The sequence below is a fragment of the Sphaerodactylus townsendi genome, linkage group LG11 (genome assembly GCF_021028975.2).
Source record: "Sphaerodactylus townsendi isolate TG3544 linkage group LG11, MPM_Stown_v2.3, whole genome shotgun sequence".
NCBI lineage: Eukaryota > Metazoa > Chordata > Lepidosauria > Squamata > Sphaerodactylidae > Sphaerodactylus > Sphaerodactylus townsendi.
Genome location: NC_059435.1, coordinates 27,186,044 through 27,199,771, shown reverse-complemented (window position 1 = coordinate 27,199,771; position 13,728 = coordinate 27,186,044). Strand labels below are relative to the sequence as shown.

The 13,728-nt window shown below is 43.5% G+C and overlaps 1 long non-coding RNA gene across 1 annotated transcript; it reads right to left on the bottom strand.

Annotated features, from left to right (window-relative positions):
• Positions 1–8,030: 8,030 nt before the first annotated feature.
• Positions 8,031–8,386, bottom strand: LOC125441367. Its single transcript, XR_007245837.1, has 2 exons — positions 8,188–8,386; positions 8,031–8,079 (listed from the first exon to the last, which is right to left on the bottom strand). It is a non-coding gene; the product is annotated as an uncharacterized LOC125441367 (long non-coding RNA).
• Between the last annotated feature and the right edge of the window lie 5,342 nt (positions 8,387–13,728).

Below are 13,728 nucleotides of genomic sequence, written 5' to 3'. Positions count from 1 at the left end.
TATTGTATTTGTATGTGTTGTTAGCTGGAAGCCACTTTAAGCATGACCTGGTTGGGAAAAGGCTGGGTATAAATAAAATAAAAATAACTTTGCAACTCGGATAACTATTTTGTAAACATCTTTATTTTTATCTTATTTTATTCAATTTATACCTCAACACAAAGTGAGGCTTCCAACAGCAGTCACATAAAAACATACAATTTCAAAGCCAGGCACCATGCACTTATAATAATATCACTTCCAATAAGATAAAACTGTACCCATCTGAAACATAATATTCTATTCCATTATCTCTTTGTTATCTCCAACAATTGTAGTCGAATGTGGTGGGGGAGGTAAAAGTGAAGACCCAAAAGAAGAGAGGAAGAAAAGATGGAAGCAGTTACTGTCCTCAACCATAGGTCTGGTGGAGTATCTCCAATTTACTGGCTCTGTGGAACAGAACTAGGTCCCACAGGGTCTTGATCTCATTTAAAGGGGCAGTCGCCACAGTGACTTTTATCATTAATCATTCCCTATAGAAGTGATGGCAAAAATTCAGGAAATGAATTTTCCTAACTTGACTCTGTTGGCATGGTACACCCCCTCCCCAACAAAAGAAAAACAATTATTTGCATATTCCTTTATTTTAAAAAAAATATGTGGTGCCATGTGTTATATAAAGAAACGTCTAATGATTACAAAAATGACTCAAACTCAGACAGGGAGAATAGTTGTTACTGGGTGTTGGTGAACACTGGCATGTTATCCAAAACATTGTGGCATGTTACTTTTGACACACATGGAGTTAAACGGAGCCTCTATTAGCCATGGGACGTTAAATGGAGTCTTCTACTAAAAATTAGACTGTTGAGAGAAGCAAGGGTGTGTCATCTGGTCGAGATCACTCACCCTGGAGGAGGGGGAGGGAAAAAGTGGGAAGAGAGGGCCTGGCATCTGGTCATGACGCACCCACACATAAATTCGCCATCACTGCCTTACTTAGGCCCTTCCGCACATGCAGAATAATGCATTTTCAAACCACTTTCACAACTGTTTGCAAGTGGATGTTGCTATTCTGCACAGCTTCAAAGAGCATTGAAAGCAGTTTGAAAGTGCATTATTCTGCATGTGTGGAAGGAGCCCTAGTCAGGGCCAGGGAACCCTCGACGCGATCTAAACCAGCCAGGATTAAGGTTATATTCTTCCTTCTGGTAGAGAGCCATGGGCAGCTATAGTCACTTCAACCCCTGGAACATAACAAGCTATTTTGTGCAGTTCTCAGGCCTTTGCTCCATCTACCCAAGCTAGGGTTGCCAGCTCTGGGTTGGGAAGTACTGGAGATTTGGTGGATGGCGCCTGGGGAAGGGAGGGACCTCAATGGGTTAATGCCATAGAGTCCACCTTCCAAAGATGCACTTTTCTCCAGGTGAACTGATCTCTGTTGCCTGGAGATCAGTTGTGATAGTGGGAGATCTCCAGTCATCACCAGGTTTAGTAATGCTAACCCTCGCTATTGTCTACTCTGCCATCAGTCTCCAAGATCGTCTGTCATCACTCTGCTGTCTGTGCTCCTTTATATCCCCATCCAAAGGGAGATGGCAAAAGGGCTTGTGGGAGCAGCACACCCTTGTGCCAGCACGCTTGCCTTCCCTGGGGCACTTATCCTGGAGGAGGGGCGCGGGGGAGATGTGCCAGCAGCCAGCCACCCCACAGCTCCACTGCCGCAGAATCTGAATGTCCAGGCTGCGTAGGTGCTGAGCTGGCATCCCGCTCGGATGCCAGTATGGGAGGGTGTGTGGCATTTCTAGGGGTGGGGCCAACTTTAGTCAGCTTCCTCCTGAGATTGAGGGCTGGTAGTGTGACGCATTGGCCCTCAGACATACGCCATCATTTCTGTGGGGCTTTTTGGCAGCAGGGAGGTTTTAGGGCTTTCCTTTCTCCCTGTGCCATCAGAAAGCCCTTTTGGAGATGGCAGAGTGGCACCATATTGGCACTGTGGCCCACCGCCTCTGGGTTTGGATGGGACTGTTAATTGGAAATGCCAGGCATCAAACCCACTGATTTTTCCCACCTAGTCATGCCTGCTGTTTTGGATCACTGGGGTGGGTAAAGCAGCCCTCTCTTGTCTTGACCCCAGCTTAATTCTCACCATTTTATCCTGAGATCTGTGGAATTATGACAGGTTTCACAACAACTTCCAGAAAAAGGAGAAAAACTCTATTCTCAGAATCCACTGTGCAGACTGAGACAGTGCAAGATGGTTGGCGTTGATTAATTTATCTAGAACAAACAGCATTGCTACAGTTCATCTATCTGGAAGTCCATTCCACTGAAATTAATGAGACATCTTTCGAAAGGGTTAAGGTTAGGACAAAGGTGTAAGGTTGAAACAGAGTACTGGTGAAAATATATTGGTGAAAAACACAGTCTCCATAAGGGAACTATCCATCATTTGAATTCATGAACAATTGCCACTAAATGGCAAACAGCAAATCAATAGGAACAGTAGTACATTCATGCCAGTAGACATTATCTTGGCAAATATAATGTGATGGCTTCTAAAAAATCTCCCAGATGTTGGAATCCAAATATCTTCCAGGCATGTGAAGAATTTGCTCAGAGGAATGTATGCATGCAACTCAAGGCTAAGGAACTTTATGAAGTCAGCTTACAAGAAGCATCATTAGAAGACCGTACTGACCAGCCACAAGCCACATTGTCTATACATCTTTTTTTAACTTTAAGGGTGTATTGACTACAATAAGTAGGATGTGCCTGAGATTCAGATATACTTGGCTTCTCTTAATACAAAAGAGGGCTTTGTTTTCTAACTCCTGTCAAATTTTATGTTTTGTAATTAGTTTTTGACTACAGCTCGAGGTCCAGTCGTTCTTGGCGGCTGCAGGAAAGGGGAAGGGGGGGGGGATGCGCCATTTGATCTCTTACAATGACATCTTATTTTCTATACGATGAGAAGAGACTCAGAACAAGTGGCCACTGTGGAATAGCTCATGAGAAACAGCTTCGGTATACAGCCCATGCAATTAAAATCTTTAACCCCGATAGTTACCGTTTGAACTTTAACAAGCAAAGCAAATAGAAAGAAATAGAAAAAAAAATACATAATCGCTTACAGAGCAAGGAAAATGTTTTCGAGCTTTTTAGTTCACTAAGGTTTATTTGCCAATAGCAAATGTGGTATTTTTTAAAAAAATCCCCCACCCTGTCTGCTTTGGTCCATGCTTCCAATTAGATTAGTATCTTTAAAAAAAAATACAAATCAGGCAATATGTTTTGTGTGTAGAGGACATACAGTATTCCATATAGGGACATTTTTATAACAAGAGAAAAGTGATTATTAATGTCTGTCAAATGCCATTTCCATTGTTTTGTTCCCCTTATATATTACACTATCTATCTATCTATCTATCTATCTATCTATCTATCTATCTATCTATCTATCTATCTATCTATCTATCTATCTATCTATCTATCTATCTATCTATCTATCTATCTATCTATCTATCTATCTATCTATCTATCTATCTATCTATCTATCTATCTATCTATCTATCTATCTATTTATTTATGTATGTATGTAACATTGCAATTAGTCCCCTGTATTATTTATGTTCTATTATTGTTTTTAGGGAATTGTTCTCTAAATCTGTACTCCAGGATCACTCACGGTATGGTTGTCTGTTTTAAATTATTTTTATTGCATGGTTTTTAGTTGTGTAGTCTGCCTTGATTCTCAGTGAGCAGGTAACTAAAGAAGCAGGTAATTAAAGAAGCAGGTAACTAAAAATAAATAAGGAAAATCTGAGAAGCATAATGTGGAAGGGGAGGGTCTCCCAGCAGTAACTACAGTAAAGGCAGTGGCTGGGGATTTGATGCCTGGGGTCCTGAATGTAGTGGGATATGCCCAATAGATACTATAGTGGGATATGCCCTGTGGATATGGGACAGAGACATTAATAGCCAACCTTTACCAGGGACCAGAACAGATTAAAAGTAACCCTCTATGGCCATTTATGCATATACCACTTACCCCGTGTCCATTTGCATCACAATGAGGTTTCCCTGCGGCTTTCTGTACTCACCTGATTATCCTGCTGTGAAGTGTCCATAGCCAAGCCACCATTTTGCCCACCTGCTGCTTCCTTACTTGTTTCCTCAGAACCCTCTTTTTGACCCCTTCTCCCTGTGCACTGTGGAATCCGTCTGGATTGATCCAGTGTGAACCTGAGTTAAAGTTCCCAAGATGAAACCTTCAATATATATTTGATTGTAATGACACAGGAAGGGCCTGTGGAAAATGCATGTGTTCTTTAGTAAACCATGCCTGTAGCTTCAGTAAGCTTAGGAACTGTCTCCTTCACCCCAAAGATTGCCAGTCTCCAGACTGTGCTAATACATACACAAGGTAAATATTTAATATGTGTCTCTCTGAGTTTCTCATAAAGGTTCCTCTCAATTTTCATCAATTTTCATCAACAGAGTCTTGTCCCAAGACTTTTTCCTAACCTTGTCCCACCAGGAGTGTATATGCATGGTGGCCAACAACTGCCTGAGTCCCAGAGGGGATGAGTGGGTACATACAGGTGGACGCCAACTATTGCTTTCCATCTGCAAGGTGAGAAGGCATTTAGAGGCGCACCCAGCCCAGGACCCAGAGCAGCTGCCCCCAGATGCCCCTGGCTAAGACCACTCCAGCTCCAATCAAAGCATATATAGCCCACAAAGGCATATTGACCATTGACAAATAACTGCACTTTTCACAAAAAATGTACTCAAAGGATCTGGACAAATCTCATCAGAAAATATCTCATCAGACCCAGCAGTGATAAGGCTGAATTTGTTGATGAGCAGGATTCAGAAGTGACTTTCTCTTCAGATCCTGCAACCTTTGGCCAAGCTGGGCTGAGAGCTGACACTGGCTGATACTAGTCTTTCAGTTTCATTGTGTCCATCTCATTTCACCCCCAGAGCAATCAGTCCTCCCCCTATTCTGTATACCTAGTCACCTCCTCAACAGGTATCACTTCGGAAAACTGAGCTACTTTCCTCAGGCTCTACTGGAGCCACACAACATAATTTTATTTGTCTCATTTGTAATCCAGCCTCTCCTTCAAAAATGTATTACTCTCTCTGGGGCCCTTTCTGCACAGACACTTTAAAACATTTTGAGGCATGAAATAAAATGTTTCCTCTATGAATTTCCACATGGTTTTTATTCCAAATCTTTTTATTGGCAGCCTCAAAATGTTTTAAATGGATGTACTTTTAAAACAGCCCTTTAGTTGAAATGTTTTCAAAACAGCTTCATTTTCCTGTGCAGTCCTTTTAAGACATTTCCCACACCGCCTCCCCTGAACTTTCTCCTCAGCACCATTTTCTCAGCTCACTCCTTGCCTGTTTTCCTGCAGGTTTCTTTATTTTGGGGAGAACTAATCATTGAAGGATGAACTACAGAAGGTGCAGAGAATTGCAGCCAGTGGCATAGTACCAACGGGCTGGGGTGTGTGCAACACACCGAGCACGCGCCCCTGTGGGGCATGGCGGGGGCGCTCCAGGGTGGATAGGGGGCATGGCGGGGGTGCAGGGTACACATGTGCCCAGGGCACAGTTCCCCCTTGCTCCGCCCCTGATTGCAGTGCTCTGCCGTGAAGGATTGTTAGGGGGATGTTATCTGGGTGATTGAAATGCATCCCTAATTCTATGTAATAACTGTAATAACGGAAATAAACCAATGCTGCTCAATAGATATATGTAACCAGCCTGCTATATGTAACCACTGCCATCTGTGCATTCTGTTTTTGATCTTTACTTTATGGCTTCAACGCTTTGTAGGAAACTAGGCTTCCCTTGACACCTCTGTCCCATGAGAAAAGAATTACATCCGTTATCTCAGGGGCAGGAAGCCAGGTGGCCCTCTCACTATCTGCCGCCAACCTTGGGGCACCTCTGTTCCAAAGACTGTTTTTCACGAAACCAGGAGGGGGGCTTTCTGTGGGGAATAAAGGAGACTGTGAAGGCGAGTTTTGTCAGAACTGACTTTGCCAAGTATGGTGCTTCGATATCTCATCAATAAATGTTGATCAGTTCTTCAGAGTCTTTTTATTGCTTAAGGTTCTGAGATCTAACAAGCATAGAAGCAACGTTCTCAAGCAAAAAAGGGAGAAAAGAGGGAGAAAGCGCAAAATGGTGGCTAGGAATCATTTGGAGGGGTGAGTGCGGACATGCGTCATGGTTGGGGGGGATTGAACAAATTTACAAACATTTTTGAGCAGAGGTTCTCAACCTGTGGGTCAGGACCACTTTGGGGGTCGAACAACCCTTTCACAGAGGTCGCCTAAGACTCTCTGCGTCAGTGTTCTCCATCTGAAAATGGATAAATGTTAGGGTTGGGGGTCACCACAACATGAGAAACTGTATTAAAGGGTCGCGGCATTAGGAAGGTTGAGAACCACTGTTTTTGAGGATTTGTGTGGAAAGGGCCAAGGTCTCTGTAACATAGTTTAGTCTGAAAACGCAGTGAGTTGACAAAAGCCACCTGGAGAAATTCACTGCGGAACAGTAATTGGAAGACAGGTCTCCCCAGTTCAAAGGCTGTGCTATTCCAAGGCCCAAGTACACAACCTCACTATGTACAACTTTCAGTGGTTGCCAACAGAGATTGCTGCTTCACCTGTAGTCATTCTGTTTCCTTTAAAAACAAGGCTGAGCTCTAAATGATGTTTTTAAATCCCTGTAGGGGGTATATTTGCTTTTCCTATGTACACACAGTGCCAAGTTGTAACAGTCACTCTTCACAGCATGGCTTACCAGCTGGACTCCTCCTTGTCCAGAAACAGCTAGTGAATGCTTCTCAGTTTTTCCTAAATAAATTTTTTCAAGTTGGTTTTCTCACTAACTGTGACAATGTACATGGTTAGTTAAAAAATTTTTTTTAAGAAGAAAGCAGGAGTACAGGTTTTGGATGGCCTTATCCTAGCAAAGATACTTTATTGGGTTGAACAGACTCCATGGCTGATTATGCACGAGGTCTTTGCTGCATAGCAGAGGACAGTGTTTGCCACAGCAAGATTTCTTGTACGGATGTATTTTTTGGAGCTGCACTTTCACTTCCTATTCTCTTCAGGGCAAGCAAAACCACTTATAGCACAATTTAAATATTGCTTCACAGCCAGAGTGGGAGAGATTTGCCAATGGGCACAGCTTTGCCCCAGACATCTTCCCTCCACCTATGGCCAGCCTTCCCCCAGACATCTTCCCTCCACCTATGGCCAGCCTCCCCCCTCCCTCCCAGCACTTTGCGTGCCTTCTCCCTCATCCCCCTTCATATGCTGTTGGCTCCCTCATGCTGTTGGCTTTTTCCTGCTTCTCTAAGTCACTGGCGAAGCCACCAGGGGGCGAGGGGTGCGCGACGCACCAGGCACACCATTTCTAGTCACATGGGGGGCAGAAAAATCCCCCTCCCCCTCCCCCATGCAGCCCCCCACACCCCCTGTGGTGCCCCCCGCGTGGCGCATTACCACACTTACTTTTAGGAATGGAGCCCCACCCCACTTCTTCTCCGGCCTGCTCCTTTCCTAAAAGTAAGTGGGGTGGGGTGGGGTGCATGGGGGAGGCGCCGGGGGGGGGCAGGGGGTACCACGGGGGGGGTGTGTGTGCAAAAGCCAGAGTGTGCACTGGGTGCACTCTGGTCTAGCTACGGCTCTGCTCTAAGTGCACTGATCAGGAGGTCAATAGATCGATCTCTCATATGTACAGTGGTGGCAGGGGGGAGAAACGCCCCCACCCCATCTCTGCCTAATGTCTGTGTTCAGTCTCTCCTCCACCAGCACAGCCTTAATACAGCCTCAGTTACCAGGTGCCCTGGAGCCTCCTCCCTCACCCACCCACCCATATTGCCGGCTCCTTCCTTCTTTTCTACCAGTGAACATACATTAAGCTCATAGTGTACACTCATCCAGCTATTAGCTCACACTTCTGGCCATGTACAGGCTTAAATACCTGTAAAAGGAAGGAAAACAGAAGCTCAGTGTAGATCTGTTGCTGCTGCCAGACTTTAATTCCTGTAGTTTTAGATACCTGCAGAAAAAAGGGGGACAGAAGCTCAGCCTAGCAGACATGTTCCCCACTTCCCATGTTTTAAAACCCTTCGCAGCTTGGAACCGACATACCTCTCTGGGTACCTACCAGTGCATGAGCTTAATTTCTTTCAACAAACTTCCTCATATTCTCCATCTTCTGTATCTGTACCTCATCAAGGGGGTCCTGTTCCTTTTTCAGTTATGGCTGCTAGTCCTGTGAAATAGTCAGCCAGAAGATATGCATGAGACACCCATCAGCAGCAACTTTCCAGCATCCCGCCAGTGTTTTGTTAACTTCTTTGAACACAAATCTGGAAGAAGAGTTTGAATTTTATTTCTAAAGTGAGGGGTGTATCCTTTGCAAATTTGAAGATTTCTTTAAAAAAATGCTTTTTGCCAAGCTGTATGAGGCAGAAAGGGTTATTTATGTTTCAGCAAACATAAGTCTCAGAAGCTGGGTCTTTAGGTTGTGGAACTGGGAGCTGCAGTTTTTCTTTCTTGCACTGCCAAGTAATGTCTGGAATCATGCAGATTCCAGGGTGCCTCTTGACCATACCAACATACCAGTTTTGAGGGCCGACTCAGGCATGAATTCCTCCTACATGATCTGGAGCTTCTCAGAAAGTTTCAGTGGAGTTTGACTATAGCAATTTGCCTGGCCTCTCAGAAAGACGACTTCCAAGTCAGGCATGATTTGTATTTTTCTAAAACTAAAAATCTAGCAACAGGTGGAAGAAAATTTACATTTATAAATTGCTGCTGTTCTTCTATCCCAGGGGTAGGGAACCTGCGGCTCTCCAGATGTTCAGGAACTACAATTCCCATCAGCCCCTACCAGCATGGCCAATTGGCCATGCTGACTGAGTGCTGAATGGGAAACTGATAGAACAATGGTGGCGAACCTTTGGCACTCAGATGAGTTCCCTCAGCCTGCCAGCATGGTCAATTGGCCATGCTGGCAGGGCTAATAAGGAGTATGTTCCAGCAACTATGGAGTGGGGACTAAATCCCTCCCTATAGAATGACTAAATTCCAGACATTTTCCCAAAAAACCAGGAAGACAAAATCCAGAACATGTATACTTTTCTGTAGTAGAAATAAATATTCGGTCCCCCAGAATCTTAATTTTGAGAGACAAGGCCTCCTTTAAAACATTCAGGAGAATTTTCACCAGGCTTTGCCTTGGACGGCACGATCCTAGCCTTGAATGACGGTGCAGACATCAAGTGTAAGGTACAGTCCCCAAGGAGCCAAAGGAAGCAAGCTGTGGATCTTTAGTGAAAGAGAGGAAACAAGAGTAGATCCATCTACAAAGATTGGGCCACATCTCCTGAAGCAGAAACTCCTGAACTGGAATCATGCAACCAAGTGCCATACCTGCATTAGAATTGTTCAAGACTTGAACATTATTGATTTGTCAGAAAGGAGCATAAATCCTGATGGTAATAAAGCTCTCAGATCATTTCTAATGTTATTATACTTCAAACAGTAAGGCAGAAAATGAGAAATTGAGTCCGTTGTATAGGGACAATACCGACAACAATGCTCGCTTTGTGGGATGTTACAGAAACGACCTTGAAGATAGACGGACGGGAATGAATTGCACCTTGCTCTGGTCATGACCCATCTACACTTATAATTGACAAGCTGTTCTAAATATACAGCAGGGCTAGATTTCTGGGGTATAATCCCGAAGGATAACGGGGAGCAAGAGCTTTGCGCTGTACTCAGGAGAAATTGGTATTCATGGTCATATAGTCTGGTCTTTAGGCGATAATAATACTCTGTGGCGGTGAGCATATGAAGAGACTCCCATGAGAAACCCAAGGAGAGGAATTTTTTTTTTCCAATGTGAAGCCACCACTTCAAAAGCTTCAGCTCCCTCATTCCTAGCAGGGATAAACTTTTTGGATCTGTGCAGAAGCACTGACGCAACCAGAACTTAAATGTTATGGCCCATGCCCTAGTTTCTAATAGTTGTTGTCCTGATTCCAAACAAAGAACACCATAAGGGACACAGCGTGGGGTGCCAAATCTATATCTATAAACGTGAAATACCACTGACTGACTCATCAACAGAACTCAAAAACCACCGAAGCCACACACATGAAATCTGGCACACCTGTTCCTTACATACTCCAGGTGCTCACTAAGAAAGGGTTTCCCAAAATATTCACTTCCACTCGATTTATTACCTATTTACTGTTTTAACTGCTCATCTCTGGCCATCTGCAGGAACATTCTAAGGGTGACAGTTCAATACCACCAGCTTCATGTCCTTCACCAACTGCACTCTACCACCGCCCTCCACATCGCACGTGAACCTATTGAAAACAAACCCATCAGTCCACAGACAGGCTGTGAGGAAATATGCTGCATGTCACCCCAAAGTTCACAAACAGGCTGCAAAAAAGTATGCTGAATGTCACCCCAAAGTTAACAGACAGGGTGTAAAAAAGTACTCCTCCAACCACCCTGACGTTAACAACACTGCTACAGCCAAATACTATCAAAACAGATTACAAACCACACTATCACCTTGGACTACTAAACATTTGTCGGGTTTTGCATATGGACATCAGATTGCTTACTGTGGAGACAAGTTTATTGCTCTCGGCCTCCGATCACCCTGTGCTTGGTGTCATGCTCTGAAGTGGTGGGATGAGTCCCCAGGAATGTGCTGCAGTGGCGGTACAGTCCAACTCCCTGCCCTTCAACCCTACCCTGAACCTCTTCACAGCCTTCTCACTCATCAGCATCCAATGGCGGAACACTTCCTTTCTGCATCCAGAAAATACAACGGCTGCTTCCAAATGACATCTTTTGGAGCCCACCAGGTGAAAGAGAGCAATAACACATTGCATTATAAAAAGACAACTACAGGAAGCTGCTGAAAAATATGCAAAACCCATCAGTTCACAGACAGGCTGTGAGGAAATATGCTGCATGTCACCCCAAAGTGCACAAACAGGCTGTAAAGAACTATGTTGAATGTCACCCTGAAATTCATAGAGAGTCTGTGATGAAGTATGCATAGCGAAGCACAGGTGCTCTGCTAGTATCTTATATAGGAAGTTTGATTGGATACGTTCGTGTGGGTAACCATTAGCCAGAACATCTAAGCAATGGAACTGTACAAACTGTGAATCATCTTTGAAATATCTAAGTTAAACTGAACTAAATAATTTAAAGTGCTGTCCTAAAGAAACCAAAAACTATAAGTCTCTGTGCCAAGCTATCTTGTGAATAGTGTAAATATATTCCTCCTGCCTTATTTTCCTTATCAATTCATCTCAAAGTTAATATTCCTACCTTTACCATCTCCGCTGCCCTTTAAATAAATCTGTGTTACTGTTTAAGTTTACTTCTGCCTCATTATATTCATTTTATTTGAGAGAGGGGAGTGCCTGTGGGGAAAAAAATAAAAGTCAGTGGATATCCTTCACCTTCTGGTGAGTGATAACAGGACTGAGGGAAAATGCTTTCAAGCAAACACTACCTAATTTCTGAAGCATTGTAGGTAGGGTTCAAATGCAGTGAATACAGATCTGGAAGATTTTTTTTCTGCTTTCAAAAGTATTGGGGGTATTTTCTTCAAAGACATGTTCATCTTTTTCCAAGCAAGCTGGGATGATTAGCAGTGCAGTTAAGAATCAGCAACCCAGAATCAATATTTATAATTGGAAGTGGCTTGTTATATGCATTGATCGTTCAGAATTGAACATATAAGACAACACATAATTTTTAAAAAATTGTTTGAGGATACATTTTGTAAAACCTTCTTTTTAAATTTCAGCTTCAGAACAGAAGATAAAACACACTAACCTAAAAGAGATGTAGATAGCCTAGATAGATAGAGAGTGTGGCGAAAACACCAGTACGATTTCCTGACAATGTAAACAAATGTGGTTGATTCAGAATAACTCTAAACCAACCCCCTCTGAAATAACCTAAGGTATCCTGGGGGTGTAAACAATCCCCCAGCTGTATCTTTGCAGCTCTGTTCCTTGTATTTTTCCACATGTCTGTCTTGAGGAAAAATGTATTATCTCAAAAGCGTATCCATTCAAGCAGATGGTTCTCTATTGTGTGTAAAGTAGAGGATTAATTTAAGGTTCCACTACAGAAGCAAGTCTATATGACAGCCCTTCTATTAAAATGAAAAAAATTCTACTCCAATAGCTTTCATATAATAGAAGTGCAGTACGGTTGTAAAAATAGCACTGAAACAGATGTGATAGGCCTTTCTCACACTCACAAACTCCACTGTAAAAATGCGCATTTCTGGGTGGGGGAAGACTTTCTTTTCAGTTGTAAGTGTTCCTTGCAAAACAAAATCTGGAAAAGGGCAATTTGGCTTCTTAAAAAGCACTTTGGCAGCAATTGCAAGATTTATTATTCAGCAACCATAACATGGGAATACTTTAGGGCAGTGATTTTCAACCAATGGTATATATACCACCATGGGATGCAGAACTAGTCTAGGTGGGATGCAGGGTTTTCATAACATTTACTCTTAGTCTCTATATCCACCGAGCAAGTGTGACATACAGCAGGGCCGGAGCGAGGGGGAACTGCACCCGGGGCACATGTGCGCCCTGAGCCCCTGCCACGTCCGCGCACACCCCCGCCATGCCCCGGAATGCCCCCGCCATACCCCCACCCTACCCTGGCATGTGCTTGGTGTGTCACACACACCCCTGCCCCCTTAGCGCTATGCCACTGACATACAGTCCTCTGCTACAGATTATCCATCTTAGACCTTTTGGCATGCTAATATTGACTTTGGAGAGTTGATGTCTCTCCTAATTCTCCAATCCCCCTTCCCTCTATTTTTGATGTGCCACTTCCCCTGATCCTCCCTGCCAGGGATTCAGTTTCTTTGATAGACAGATTTGTGGGGCATAAGATATTAAAGGTGGAGAACTGCAGCTCTAGAGTATGTAAAATTCAAATTATGCATCTTAAATATGCCATAGGGTTCCCAGTACTGCCTCAGTAAACAGGAGGAGATTTGAAGGTGATGCCTGGGAAAGGCAGAATGTGGGGATATTACTTGCAAGGGATGTGCTAGGTGGCTTCCCCCTAGATTCTATGGTCTTTATCATAGAGACTAGACAAAAATTCCTGGTGTGTCACTGTGGTGACTCTTCTACCCGCGGCCACCAAATATGATGTCCACTCTTTTTTTCTTTCTAAGTAAAATGATATAATGAGTGCCAACTAATATTTTTCCCTCAATTCTTTCCCATATGGTAGCTGCCACCAGGAATATAAATCCCAACAACCCCCCCCCCCCGCCCCCAACTCCTATTGGTAGTGTGTATGAGCTTATAAGGCAAAATAGTTGACCTACGTAGTCCTAGGGAGAATAGAGGGGGATTCCAATTCAACATAAGATTTTATTTATAACTGATTGGTAACTTCAAGATGCCAAGTAAAATATTTGCAAAATAAAATGAAATGAAACTGAGACAACAAATACTTTGAGGACTTCACTCAACATAAATTGACACTTTCTGACAGCTCCTCTCTCTCTCATCAGACTCTCTCTTTGTTTTGTCTATTAGTTTATTGAGGCTTTGTCTTTCTCTGTATATACTCCAATTAATTCCCTCAACACAGTGTCTTTTAACTCAGAAGCCCT